Raw genomic sequence first — 15494 nt, forward strand, 5'->3', positions numbered from 1 at the left:
TATTGATGTGTCAAGTTTGGAAATGCTATCCCATGTCGTCTTTATATAGAAGCAAAACATATATATCGCTTGTGAGAATGATTCCACTGGGTTGGTATTTATACCGTAGTGTCATTCGTATAGGGCTCAAAAGGAAACAAAGACAGCGAATGGGTCAATGGTATTTATTGTAATTGAACTGCGATACTGATAAGAGGGTGAATATCTGAAGGCAAATGTGAAACAATACGGACAAATTCTAACAAATACGGGAATTGACGATGGTGCCGTTTTAAGATCAAATACATTCACCAGTGTCGCAGTGTACCTGTGTCAGCATGTTGTATCATTTTGCCGATTTCATTTCTCCATGTCTGAACTTACTAGTTGAGATAGTGAGTCATTAGTCTCGATTAGGAATTGATAAGCATTGTCATCTATCTTATAAATAATCTCAATTTCAATCTCTCCTGCTCAGTTGTGGAATTTGAATGAAATCCTATTTTAATGTCATGCCAACGGGGGTTTACAACGGCTCTGAATAAGTCCAGGGTCTATATAACAATACGTTAAAAATATTACACCCTGCATACACGAAGATGTGCATGACCAAAAGAGGTGCATTTTAGAACGTATATATTGTGCTATTTCGCGGGTTGTGATTGTGCTAGTATAGTTGGGATCAGACAAAGGACACTGCTTTCAGATTATACTGAAAAGGGTTTTGTAATTTATATTTTCATCTCCTCGACTGGTTGGTCGAAAGAAATTCGTGTATTGCATTTATCTATATAAAGATCTGCATGCTTACATTTGATCGTTAAATGGACATATATGGCAAACAGTTGAAGTGTTTAGAAATTCTTTTAATATTTTTTCTAAGTTAAACAAAATGTTTTCACAACGTTGAACGTTGACACTCACTGAGAGCTACCAACGATCACTTTACAGATGACGTTTAAAAAGCTTCTTAGGTCTATTTGGCCTTTGAAACTTTCCCACTCTCGCAGTGCCCTTGGCTTTGTCCTGTCTAACGAGAAGATCAATATGCATCAAGTGCCTCTCTGTGTCCAGTCATTGAACGTTTTATGCTTCAAGAAACCTCTTTCAGTGATAAAAAAGTTGTCAAATTCTGTCATGTTCAAAATCCAGAAATCATGCAGTAAGAGACAATCAATGAATTGTATTTTCGAACATGACTTACAAACTTTAAAAGACTCCGAAAATCAATGAAGTGTTTTGTGAGAACATGACATAGCTGAAGAGCACTTCACCTCAACATTGATCGTTATGGTTGTCGCGGTTACACGAACTTCCTTTATAGATAACGCACACCCTATGAATATTCCGTTATGCTACAGACTTAGAATCAAGTGTGAAATCAATTTTAAGGACTTTCAGATCATTTCCCATCGATTACTTTTCTGTCATGTACGTCATTGTGCAATATCGAAAATAGCCGAACAAATACTCTCCTAAAGGTCTTTCAACATAGGATTGTTCCTTTGTAACCTTCCGATTGTTTGTATTTATGACAATATTAACGTCTCTCGGAAACTGGAGTTTATGCCATGGGATGGACCAGTTGGGGCAAGTCCAACTTCCGGGAATGTCAGCGTCTTAAAGTCTCTCATCGGTAGAACTTTGAAATTGTTTCATTGCAGAAATGTGGAGGATCAAAATTTGACGTATTCATTGCCATTTCCTATTTTGACTTTTACTAATTGTTCATGTGGTTGTTCAGATGAAAACTTGACATGCCTTTGCACGTGTTTATACGGCAGGAGACGAGAACACCCAGTATCATAACTAAATGAGGTGGAGATCTAAAAGTACATGTTTATGATAAAGTCAGAATCGTATAATGGATTTTGCTTTTCGCTGATTATGATGATTATTGGAAAGGTGTTGTCGCTTTTGTTTAAGATTGTATCCGTTATTTCGATACACGCTAGAGGTCAACACGTCATCGTCAGATATGTAACAGTCAATATGTAAATGATGATTTAAGCAATTCATAAAATGCCTAAATATACTAGGCACATAAAGAAACTGTGCATACAAAAATTAAAAATCTAAATTTATCAAACCTGTGTAGACACATAAGGATTTAAACTCAGAGATTAGTGACATGTATCCAACATGCATGCACGTGCCACGTTCCGTGACGTCAGTGGGTTCGTCCTTGAGACGTGCAATACGTTGTGATACGTGCATTCCGGGAAAGAGAAACAGAGCAAATGAATGCCACACAATACTGTCACTTTGGAAAGCTCAACCCCTGCCCTTGCGATCGTTCAAAAAATTGAACGGCTATTGAAACGCATAGCATGCCAAGGCTCACGTCTGCACAACGTCCTGAGGCCATTGGGATAGTCCGTGGGGGAATGTCTCAACGACAAGTGGCTGCACATTTCCACTGCCACCGGAACACCATTTCTGCACTGGTTACACGCTACCAGAACACAAATGACGTCATCGATCGGCCACGTTCTGGACGTCCACGTGTAACAACGCCAAGACAGGACAGATGGATAAGGGTGACCCATCTTCGCCACAGGTTTCAGACTGCAGTGATGACTGCCCGAACCATCCCAGGACTTCGCCGTATCCATCCCAACACAGTTCGACAACGTTTACGTCATCACGGGATCAGACCACGACGTCCCGCCATACGGCCTATACTGACACAACGTCATCGACAAGCTCGCCGAATGTGGTGCCGAAATCATGTCCGCAGACCCTTGTTTTGGTGGAGAAATGTTGTTTTTACAGATGAGTCCAGGTTTAACATTTCCCATAGTGATGGACGTCAACGTGCCTATAGACGCGTGGGAGAACGTTATGCACAGGCCTGTGTCTTGGAGAGGAATCGCTTTGGTGGTGGTTCCGTGATGACTTGGGGTTGAATAACAGCACGCCAAAGAACTCCTTTGGTGATTGTTCAGGGAAACTTACTACTGGTGTGGACTACAGGGATCAGATTCTTCGACCTGTGGCAATTCCTTTTCTGCAACGTCATGGCCCTGGGTGAACATTCCAAAAGGACAATGCCCGCCCTCGTACGGCAAGGGTTGCTATGGATTTCTTGCAACACCACAACGTTGACTTACTGCCTTGGCCTGCAAATTCACCGGATCTCTCCCCGATAGAGCATGTTTGGGACGAGATGGATCGACGTCTACGCCGTCTTCCTCATCCGCCAGAAAACGTCCTTGACCTTGCAACAGAACTTGAGAGAATTTAGCGTGACATCCCACAAGCCTTCCTTGCACGTTTGATAGGCTCTATGCGTCGTCGATGCACTGCTGTTCTCAATGCCGATGGTGGACATACCCGTTATTGAGCTTGTGACATGGTCGTTTGACCCCTGTCCCGCTTGTGGACTCGTGACGTCATTGTGATTGACTTTTCAGTTGAAATTCTCCCGACTTGTTATGGTCTCATGATCCCCCCATTAAAGTTTATATGTACCTTTGACATTGTTATCGTACTTATCAACTGGGATAATATTTTGACAATGCACAGTTTCTTTATGTGGCTAGTATATTATAATCATTCTAGACATTTAATGAAACATCTGTCCAGTTAGTTGAGTAACACTGAGTAAAAAGTATTAATAATTTCAAAAGGACTTAAAACATCAAATTAATTGAATAATTAATACTAGGACGAGAAACCCAAACAAATTGAAAAGTTTCGTTTCGTTTTTCTTAATGTCAGCATTTCAAAGACTGGGTGAGAAAGTTGTTGTCGATCAAAATTTGTTGTCATAATTAAATAAAAGGACCAAGTTTTCAGTCAATTTGCAAAATGAATAAAATATTTAGTTGTTTTGTAATTTGCCTATGTGACAGTTTCAGATGTACAGATTGTTGTAAGATATAGTATTGATGCAGCCTGTCCACTTTCCATTGTTATTTCTTGGCTACAGAGGCGTTGCCATAATTCTTAAATCATCAGCCTCTGATCTCAAGTCACGTTCCCTGCCTTCTACTTTGGCTTTATTTATATAACACGTGGGTAGTTCTTGGTTGTTGTCACAGATACATGTGTAAACATTTCATTACATCGTTGCAAATGTAATTTTTATATTTTTCATTGTACATCCTTCTCAGTTGCACAAAATGTCCACACACGATTAAAATAAAAACTTTCAGGAAATAGAATTGGAATTTCATTGTTTTTATTGCAAAAGATTGTTGGTATTGGTGGCCTATTAACGAGGTAAAAACACTATTCCTTTTGAATTCAGTAATTCAAAAACTAAAATCGAATTTAAAATGGCCGCCGGATATTGTTTTTGAAAATGAGTGTAGCCACGATAAATGCGTTCGTTCTAGATGACGTAAAGACGAAGAAGTCAACACATAGATGAATGATATTTTTAAAAAAAATGATTTTCTCTTCCATTAGCTATTCTGCAATAACAGTCTTGTATTTTTCGAGCAATAAGAACCGCCGGTATAGGCCGACTTTCTAAGGACAAACTTCGCGCATTTGAGTTCAGTTTTATTTTCACACAAGGTTTATTGATAGTGCAGGAATCACCAAAGAGCTGGAGGTATTTATTACTCGCATGTCAACTCTGCACAGTCAGTGATAACATTGACATACCGCATGGTATATTATTCAAACGTAAGTTTAAACTTGAAAATGATATTGATTAAAGAACAAGGGCAGGATGACCCCGTGAAAAGATACAAGATCCTTCAGAAGAAATCGATCAGCTACAATATTTAGTACTCGTCTAAAATGATTAGAAAGCTCCTTACTGAACCAATACATGTTGATTCACGAATAGACGGGATTACAAAACCATTGCAATTGGCCATGTTCATTGTGATGCAACACTCGCTTCATAAAGAAGTGCATTTTTATTGCAAAGCAAGAATTAATATTCCAAGACAAGAACCAGTCTGAGACACACCACATCCGGTACTGGATGTACCGAAATTACATTAGTCTTACTAACTGATATGTTATATTCCCTGATTCAATACCCGTGCTGATTCCAAAGAGAATGTGTCAATTATTGACAACCTAAAATCAAAATAATAGAAATAGATTGTTTATATCGATTTTATGCTATTGAACAAAACCGAAATGAATATTCGAAGACGGGATCGAGATGTGTATTTATGGTCGCAAGGGAATTAAAATGTATTTTGTAATAAATAACTAACGATCTGCCATAAGCAATAACTCGTGATCAATAGTTATACTAACATATTTTAACATGTTCTTGTCCCATCTATACGTATCCATGGTGACGTATGTACGAGCTGATTTGCAGGTCAACGTTTGTTTGGCGCTGTTTCTGTACCTTCTTCGTATCGACATTTTATTCTTATCCCATATATAGTCCTGTCACTGTCAGTATTGAAAGGAATATTTCCGTATTCGAAAAAACAATGTATCTGATTCAGGTTTTTTATCACATATTCCTACTGGTGACCCAGATTTTTTTGAAGTCCGTGACCACCGAATCCTCTAACTTCCTGTTTGTGACGGAAAGTACCGATGGACCAGGATCCTCTCACCTCACCTGGTATAGTCGGCATTTGGTTAGGATTCATTTACATGCTCAGAATATTATAGTCGACGTTGCTTTTAGGAGATATTTCATACGAAGATGGAAAGTTTTTGTTTGGTATTTTCATTGATATCTCTTTCTCATCAGTGTCGCCTGTGAATCAAGTCAAGTAAAATTGATTTCCGCCATTACGTGATGTTGGAATCTCGAATACAAATATTTCGTGTTTCGAGTCTGTTTGAACAAGGTTCTACGGGTGTATATTCTATTTAACGTTCTGTCAGTATGTGCCAAATGGATGTCTCAGACTTCTACCACTTTGGCAAACCCAGAATCATAATTGGGACGAACCGGGATCTGAACCCAACACCGTAGGTTCCTGGCATTCCCAAGGGACTTAACTCTGTAAGCGAACTCCGGCTCCTTAGGTGACTATTCAACTCGTGTCACCAGAAAATATAGGAAGAAGATGCCATTTCCAAGTATGCCAAGTATGGAGAACATGAAGATACGTTGACAAGTGAACTTGCTGGTAAGAGATAGTTCTTGGGAGACGTGGTTCACAGTGAAGACAGAAAACACCAAAACTGACAATCTGAGCAGGGACTATCTGGTAGAGAAAAATCATCCTCCTTGGAGGAACTGTATTCTCTCTTTTTTTAAACACTAACTGCGTGTTTATTCTAGGGGACGCTTATTAGAATATATATGTGCTGTCTCCATGTTGGCTCTAGTGGCGAGGCAAGGTGACTTGGCTGATTGCTATATTGCTGTCATAGAGTCAGTGAGTTTAGTTTTACGCCACTTTTAACAATATTCCAGCAATATCACGGCGGGGGACACCAGAAAATAGGCTTCACACCTGGTCTAATATCTAGACTTCATCGTCTAAAGGTCGCCATCATATGAAGTGTGTGGCGTGAAACAAGAAAGAAAGGACAAGATATGGTAAGGGTCATTTGGGGCCACAAAATAAGCATAATTAAAATGTAGCAAAACTTTTTGGAAACGCTGTGAAGGAAAGTAACACTTTTTCGCTGGAGCTTGCATGTTTTGCAATTGGAACACCCCAACAGCGCCTAAGGTATAGGGCATGCTTAAATGTGTTGAAAAAGCTGATTTCAGGAAGCTCATATTTCTAATGTTTGAATATGAGGTGGATTTGACCCAGGCAGTCGAGCTTTTGCAGAATCGTCTTCCTGGAATCAGAGGTTTCCTGACTTTGCGAAAAATATGGCGCTTTTGTTAATTTATGCTACTCTTGACATTGCAAGAAGTCCAAATCTTTTGAGCATAAGATGCTATTTCAGACGTTAATTATCTGTCCCTTCATTTAAACACATTGTCGTTAAATCTGCAGTTGTGAATGTGAAAGAGACGAACATCGTCTTGTGAGGAGAATCGTTACTGGGTCGTACCTTGTCCTGGGAGAGCCGTCCATCTTTCCCCGACGCCCTGAGAAGCAGCTGGACCGCGTGGACCGCCCCTGACGACCGGGCACACGCCATGTGGATGGGCAGCTGGTCACTCGGCTGAAACACACGGACAACAGATACAGTTACTATTGAAAAAAATCACACATCTCTCTGGGTATTGGCTGCAAAACAACTGAAACCACGCCATTGTGTTGAAAATGGTTTGATGGGAAGTACGCTTACTTGGTCTTAATCTTACATATTGATAGCAGAGTCCGGGTAAAAGAGGTTATATGTTAAGATACGTTAACATCGCCGAGATGAACGATGTATGGATATTCCCTTGCCTGATACTGATATATTTGGAAGATGATTCTGGAGAAAATCTTTTGCCTTTAAAATTAAAATATTTTAATCGTCAAACTTACACCATCCTTGCTATTGCAGGGTTTAATAGTTTCATTTATTGTGGTAAATACCATCGACATTTAACATCATAGCTTCGTTTCGGATGTGACGTCACCTCCCCTATCGCACCATCGCACAAATCTACTCTGGCCCGTGAGTGCGATTTGATTGGTCTGTTTTTCCAAGCGTCATTCGGATCGACACAAAACGGCGACTATGGTTTTACGCCGTATTTACCAATACTCCAGCAATATCAGGACAGGGGAAATCAGAATGGGCGTCACACATTGTCCCCATGAGGGGACTCGAACCAGGTCATTATAATACAAGGGATAATTGACATTATAATTAAATTACGCAACGAAGTCTTGTTTGTTTGTTGTTTAACGCCGTACTTTTCCAGCTATATTGCGGCGGTCTGCAAATAATCGAGTCTGGACCAGGCAATCCAGTGATTGACATACTAGTGTTGGGAATTGGTTGAAATCTCACTATTGATGATTGCTTCATTACCAACGAACAATCATCGAAAAAAATTGGTTAGCGTCATTTTTCAGATTTTCCTACCAAGGTTGTTATTGCAGATATGTATAACATGATGCAACTTGCTACTTTAAAGTGATGACTAATATATCATGAATATAAACTTCCTGGAGTCTTCAAGAAATATTCAGTCATGACTTTTCAGTTAGTGAAGTGAGTTTTCTAAGAATTAAACACGTTTTCAGGCCCTGACAACTTCTAAGATATGTTCCATCTTCAAGTGTTTCAAACACTAAAACAGCAGTTCCAAAATCGTTTGTGTTCGATTATGAGAAAATCTGATCGATTGCTTGGTCGTTTGGTCACTTCGACCAATCTTCGATTATTTCAACTAATGGGAACACCACTATGATATACTGACCCTCGATCTGCGCAATTGGGATACGATGACATGTTCAACCAAGACAGCGACCCTGACCACCTGATTCTGTTACTCGCCTCTTCCGACAAGTATGGGATGCTGAAGACCAATTCTAACCCGGATCTTCACGGGTAGATATAGTTATTTGGGTGCAATCAATATGTTATCAGTGGACATAAATTTAAAGTAATACAACGAATACACGACACATAATTTATATCACAGTCATGTTCATCTAGTACCTGGATCATTACCAATATTTATTCAACAACAGCGACGGGGACCAACATCAAGTACAGGACGCAGGCTTTGACGGTAACGACGAGTCTGCCTGACAACGTCAGGATTGGGTATTTTAACCCAACGTTCGCGCGGAGTAAGTATGATAAATAGCCCCCATAAATGATGAGAGTCCTCGACCCCCCAACCCTTGATTTCCGCTGTGACATTGTCAAGCGTCGACTAGCTCTGCGGTGAGACAGTTTATGGGTATATGACAGCAGTGATGGGGTGATGGAGGATATAGGATGCAGACACTGCTTTGAAGGGTAGCAACCACGGACACTGGAACGTTAGCCAAAGCTGGTTAATTGGAAAACGGTTTACTTAACGGTAAATCAACCCACTGGATAACTGGTAATAACCCATTGGCTGTAACTATAGCATATGAATGGCGGTATGAATTTTATCAACAAGATGTAACAGATTTTTTTTACATTGAGAGGTTCTGACAATCTCTGATAGCGATTGTCGCCAGGACAAACCATTAGTCATACACGGGACAATGGGACTAGGAATTTTGTCTGTGTATTTAGTCACTGCTGAATTAATAAAAATCGTAAAATTGGAAGTGCGGACGGTATGGATCGAATCCTTCAACTCTAAACAAACTGTTTTCATTATCGACATACGTACTGGTATGATTTTGAAAATGCAGAAATTAAATCAGTTGTAATAAGAAATATTCATATCTTTAGGCTTAAAATAATTTAGACAACAAAGTAACCATAAGTCTACGCAGTGAAGTTTTACGGCGCTTTTAGTACTTGTCAGTATAACGTGGTTTGACTGACAGACTGAGTTTTCGTTTTACGCCGCTTTAGCAATATTCCAGCAATATCACGGCGGGGGACACCAGAAATGGGCTTCACACATTGTACCCATGTCGGGATTCGAACCCGGGTCTTCGGCGTGACGAGCCAAGGCTTTAACCACTAGACTACCCCACCGCCCCTAACGCGGTTGGAAAACCCCGAAGTGATGCAGGTCTGTTTTTCCAGTTCCACCTTGGGACTGATAGCGACTGACTGCTTGGGTGAGTGAGTATTGTTTTACGCCGCCGTTAGCAACAACCCATTAATATCATGGCATGGTTAGCTGAAATATGCTCCACATAGCGTAACCTGATAAAGGGACTCGAACCTGGTTTTCGGCGTCACTATGCTACCCCATTGTCCCCGACTACATGGAAATGTCACCTGAGTGAGTGAGTGTAGTTTTACGCCGCACTCAGCAATATTCCAGCTATATGGCGGCGGTCTGTAAATGATCGAGTCTTAACCAGACAATCCAGTGATCAACAGCATGAGAACCTATGACATGTGTCAACCAAGTCAGCGAGCCTGACCACCCGATCCCGTTAGTCGCCTCTTACAAGCATGGGTTACTTAAGATCAATATTGTACCCGGATCTAACGGGTAATATGTCACCTGAATAGTATTGCGATGAAAACATTGTCCTTAGTTTCCTGGCACTATGGAATACATATCCCTATGTAATGCTGAGTAGTATACATACTTTCCATACTTTCCAATGGTCCAAGGGTGTTGGAATGGGACAGAGTCCTCATCCCCAGTAATGGTTTGTGAAACGTAATTATCAAATCTTTATTTTGTGCAAATGCAACCGCGGTGATGTATATTAAAATAGTTGTTCTCCGATGAAATGCGTCTTCCAAACAACCCCCACACACACACACACAACCAACCAAACCCCAACCCCACCCCAAACACACAAAGATTCTTCTTGTCCTACACAGCTGAACAGACATTGTTATGCATGAGACATTTAACCCGCTCTAGTCTCAAAACAACCATCACAAACATCACAATGCCAACGCTCTATGTGTGACAATGCATACCAATCTCTATGCATGATGATGCACTTAAAGCATCAGTGTACGGCATCATTCGTGTCTGTCCTTGCAGTACCATTGTTATTCTGAATCATGATACCCTTGTTCCATAAGTTGAAAAAAATATCACCAATCTATCATGAATATTTAAATCAAGTACATTGTTACAAGACTGGGAAACATATCACACAACCTCTTATGAATATAAATCAATCAGCTATATTTTATTCAGTATATCACATAACGAGTAAATGCGGATTTAATTGCAAACTGTGTATGCCTGAATAGTCAACTACCTGCGCGTCCGTCCTATTCCCCTCGTCATCCAATCCAGCTACCACAACGAGGCGTGACGCCATGATGGCGATTAACGTTATGTAATTAAATAAACGCCGAATGTCAATAGACGTTGCAGCGTCGTTCACAAAGAGAAATTGAAAACCCATAAAACTCTTCTGTATATTTCCTGCCAATTTCCGTACAATTAAAGCAAAATTGAAACAACTTGTTTCGTTCAACCGGGAAAATTCTACCGAGTTTGTCACTGCTGCGGAGTTGGAGTCCTGTTGCCCCCATTTTCGTTCACCCTGCTCGAAGATTAAGGCCTACGCTCGTGGTGGAAGAAATTAATTGCACAATAAGTGCAGTTTTATCGAGCCTTCATTTACATTAATATGACCAGTGAAGCGAACGTTAAGTGTGAATATACGTAAACGCTGCCTTGTTCACTTGGGTATCAGCTACAAAGGCAATTGATCTTGGAATACATGTTATGCATCCACAGCAGACTCGGTCTGTTCACATCACACCCAGCCTACCCAGAGAACAATCCTTGGAAATAATCAATTTCTTAGAAACCATTGAGAAGGGCCGTGCTCGAGTTAATGCATGTAAATCCGAACACACTCACGTCTCGGGACGCTGTTGATAAACACTTCTCTGTAGTAGATAAAACAGAATGCTTAAGGACCTGTCAATGGTGACTATTTTTGAAATTGCGACAGGATGTAACAAATCTAGACGAATACTTTTGTCATTTATCACAAGTGTCGGACTCCGTGCGGCTTTAACTGCGTTTCAGAAATCTTTTGAATGAAGAACCGCATTTGTTTTGTTAGACGGAGTATCCAACATAACGACATTAGCTTACTCCTAATTACAGAATGTTTTATTATACTCCAGATCTGAAATGGTGTAATTAAACATTTTCGGGTTATATCCATACATCGATAACTGGGTTATACATTGTGATAAATACCCTCGACCCATTTGCCAGGTCAGTGACGTCATAACTCCATCTACACTGACGGACAAAGGAAAGTACACCTCCATGCTTGAAGGAAGTTAAATATGGAACAAACAAGAAATGGTTGTTTGATTGTGATGTATTGATACAGGATATCACTCTTATGTTTTGGACATTAAGTCTGCAGTGTTTTGGCAACTGAATAGTATCTATTTAGACATTTGTAATGTTTTCGTCAAAGCTATACTCATCAGCTAAAAACTCCGTCAGTACGAATTCAAAATTAGATGGGCACTGTAATCAAATCATTACAGAAATGGAAATAATAAGTGGATCAACAACAGTTTTGTGTACAATATCTTGACACATCAATGAATAACTCAGCACAATTTCAAGACATTACGTGAACGTTTGCAGTCCATTCAGACTCTTGACTTCAGTATCTAGTGTGACCACCACGAGCGGCAATAACTGCAACACAGCGTCTATGCATGGAGTGCACCAATCGATTGATGAAGGCCATTGACACCTGGAACCACACTCTGAGAAAGGCCTGGCGCAATAAATCGGCTGTGTTCGGCCTTGGTATGACATTATTCAGTCTCCTCTCATTTTCATCCCAAAGATGTTCAATTGGGTTTAAATCACGACTAAGGTCTGGCCACTGCATAATGTTGACAACGTTCTGCTGTGGGAAGTCCCCTGTAGCTCTGGCAGCATGGGCCCGGGCGTTATCATGCTGGAAAATGTTGTTCCGGTGACGTGCGAAATGTGGTATTACGTGGGGTCTGAGAGCTTGGTCGATGTAGCGCACCGCTGTGATGCCGCCTCCTCTCCCTGGACCAAGGCTCTGGAACACCACAGGACCCACTCTCAGGTTCAGGCCTATTCCACCCCATACCCTGATGCTTGCACCTCCCCATGAGTCTCTTTCCATAACACATTGGTCTGAGTAACGCTGGCCACGTTATCGCCATATTCTTGTTCTGTCATCTGCAGTTGATACGCAGTACCGACTCTCATATGTGAACAGAACAGTTCTCCATTGCCTGTATCGCCAGTTTTTGTGTTGGAGGGCAAACTGTAGACGTTCACGCCGATGACGAGGGGTGAGGATAGGTCCACGGTAAGGTCTACGGCAATGGAGGTTCCCACTGTTAAGACGTCGGCGTACTGTATCAGTACTGATTGGTCTTCCGTGTGTTCCCACTGTCTGGCGTGCTGTTTCGGATGCCTGTATGAAGGGATTCTGTAAATGCTGTCGCACAACTTGGCAGTCTTGTCGTCTTGTCACCCTTGGTCTGCCAGTACGGGAGTGATCATTTGTGCTGTTGGTGGCACGGAAACCTTGCTGCAGCCTGTAGATGGTCCGAACGTTTACCTGGAAGTGATTGGCAACGTTTTGTGCAGTATGGCCAGCTTCAAGTCTTTCTAGCGCCTGGTTCCTCTGAACTGTCGTGAGTCGTGGCATCCTGCTGACGTTGTAATGTGAATGTTTCAACCAGGTTTGGGGGTGCATTTTATAGGGCTTGTGAACAGCACGTGCAGCATGAGTTGCATGAAAAACATGGAGAACACCGTACCATCTCCGAGATCAGGTTGCGTTTTTGAAACCATTTCCTGGGTTCAAATCTCTGAGTTTGGCAAATAATGTTTTTGCTCAGGTAAAGTTGGAGATGTTGTCAAAAATATACAATCAAAACATGAAATGAGTTTACAGTCATCCGTTTCTGCGAAAGAAAATTCCAAAATTTTCAAGTATATATAGTTAACTTTATCAAAAACTTAGCACATTATTCCTTCCGCTCATCAGAGAAATTTGATTGGGTGGATGCATATAGCGTCCTGTTCTACATAGTCATGGAGGTGACCAGGTCTAGGGCGTTAATGTAATAGAATCAGATATAGTTTCTTGGATAAAAGAGGTAATTGATAGTTTGTGAATACTCCACCAAGGATCTGGTTCAGTGGGACTCTCATTAGGCAACCTAGCAAAGGGAGGTAACTCCCATCATCTCCTTTCAAACGAAAAGAGAAAAAGAGCAGAAAAGATACATTCATGTGCATTATTGCTTAGCTAGTTCTCAGAAAAAGACAAATGTCAATCGTGTGCTATATTAGTGTTAAGACGCTTCTTCTCTTTCTGCTTTTGAGAAACGTGTACATTTTGTAACCGGTCAAAGAACTAGCCTCTTTAGGAGACAGTGGCCCAGTGGTATAAGATCCAGCAATTTCCTGTACAAAGTTGCGTCCCTATGGGTTCGACTCCAATTTCATCCCGAAAACACATAACAGCTTCCCCCCAAAAAACATATGTTGTATATTCTGTGTAAACATATCCAGATATTTGTAAAACATCTGACCAAATTTAAGGGCCCCCAAACCTCGTTCATTTTGTCCTCAACTAAAACTAGTATGGTCCATAGGCGGATCCAGAGGGGGGGTGCAGGGGTGCGCATCCCCCCTTTTGACCTGAAAGTTTATTAAATGACAATTGAAACTCGGGTGAAAATGAAGTGTGCACCCTCCCTTTTCTCAATAGTGTGCATCCCCCCTTTCTCAAAAAGCTGTATCCGCCCCTGTGGTCTGCACCTCCTCCACCCTGAAGTTTGTTCTGCAAAACTGGGATACACCTACACATAGCCGTGGTAACAACAGCGCACATTTCTCAGCACCCACCGCCATTTAACCAGTCAAACCTATCCTCGATAATCTGACCTTGAATGGCTCGCCTTCAGCTTCCGGTCTCTTAGAATATCCCCAGAATGAGAAAGGGTCGTCTTTGTTAATGCGGGGTCCGTGGACAATGACAAAAACTAATGCGATTTGGATTTACATATATTATCAAGCTCGAGTTTGATTAGATTCTTGTTATTCCATTGATAATAAAGACCTGCTTTGTCATTTGTTGTGTCCAAATAGCTTAGGTGTAAATATCGTGTAGTCAACACTAGTATCCAATCTGTATATCAATAATTTAGGATAAAACCAGCTGAACAAATAGCCGCCATATTTTCACACATACAGTTTGCCATTACCTATTAAGGCTAACGTTTGTATCAGAATCGATTACATAGGGTTTATGTGTGATTGAAGTGGTTCAGTTCGGTTCTATTTCGGTTCAGATAACATCAAAGTAAACTAATTTCATCGCTTTTGATTACACATGATTAGGGCAACTCTGTTGCTGGACGGTAGCGTGGGTAGTGCAAGTACGTACAGTAATACACTACCGGACGAAAGAAAGTACACCTTTGAAAATAAGACTTGAACAAAACATTTACAAAATTTAACAAAACTTTACTAGTCTGAAAAGGATGTCAGGTCCAGACTCCCCAATTACAGTTTATCTTCAAACAGAACTACCCCCGCAAACTCTACAGAGACGTATTTTCATACCGACATCAGATCGTGTGACCTTGACCAAAGACAAAAACTTTCAATCAGATTTGATGACATATTTCTCGGCATATCCATAAAAGTATCTAAACATAAAGTAAGACAACTAGGTGTCAAATATATTCCACTTTTATATTCATGACCACATTTCTTTGATCCGGATATTTAAGTAATATGTAATGTGGCAATAGCTTCTTAACATAACAATAAAGAACTTTCACCCCTGATACCGTCTTAACTTGCAGGAACGCCTCTTCTAACTGGTAATCTCCATGACTAACTTGGAACTACTTAATTTACGATTCTGATCGATCAAATTACAATAACACGATCTGACGACTACACCACCGCGGATTCTGATAATTGCTTGAAAACATTTATCTTTAATCATTGCCAGAAGATCCTTTGAAAAAAAGATACTTACTATAAGTTCGAAATATGTAGTACCTAAAATATTCTTTTAATTAAGTGT

General features: G+C 40.7%; 1 pseudogene; it reads right to left on the minus strand.

Annotated features, from left to right (window-relative positions):
• LOC124254982 overlaps positions 1-15494 on the minus strand; it is an 88100-nt pseudogene that overhangs the window by 33943 nt on the left and 38663 nt on the right.

Source organism: Haliotis rubra, unplaced genomic scaffold (genome assembly GCF_003918875.1).
Source record: "Haliotis rubra isolate DU_JTF1 unplaced genomic scaffold, ASM391887v1 Scf59, whole genome shotgun sequence".
In the NCBI taxonomy this organism is placed as follows: domain Eukaryota; kingdom Metazoa; phylum Mollusca; class Gastropoda; order Lepetellida; family Haliotidae; genus Haliotis; species Haliotis rubra.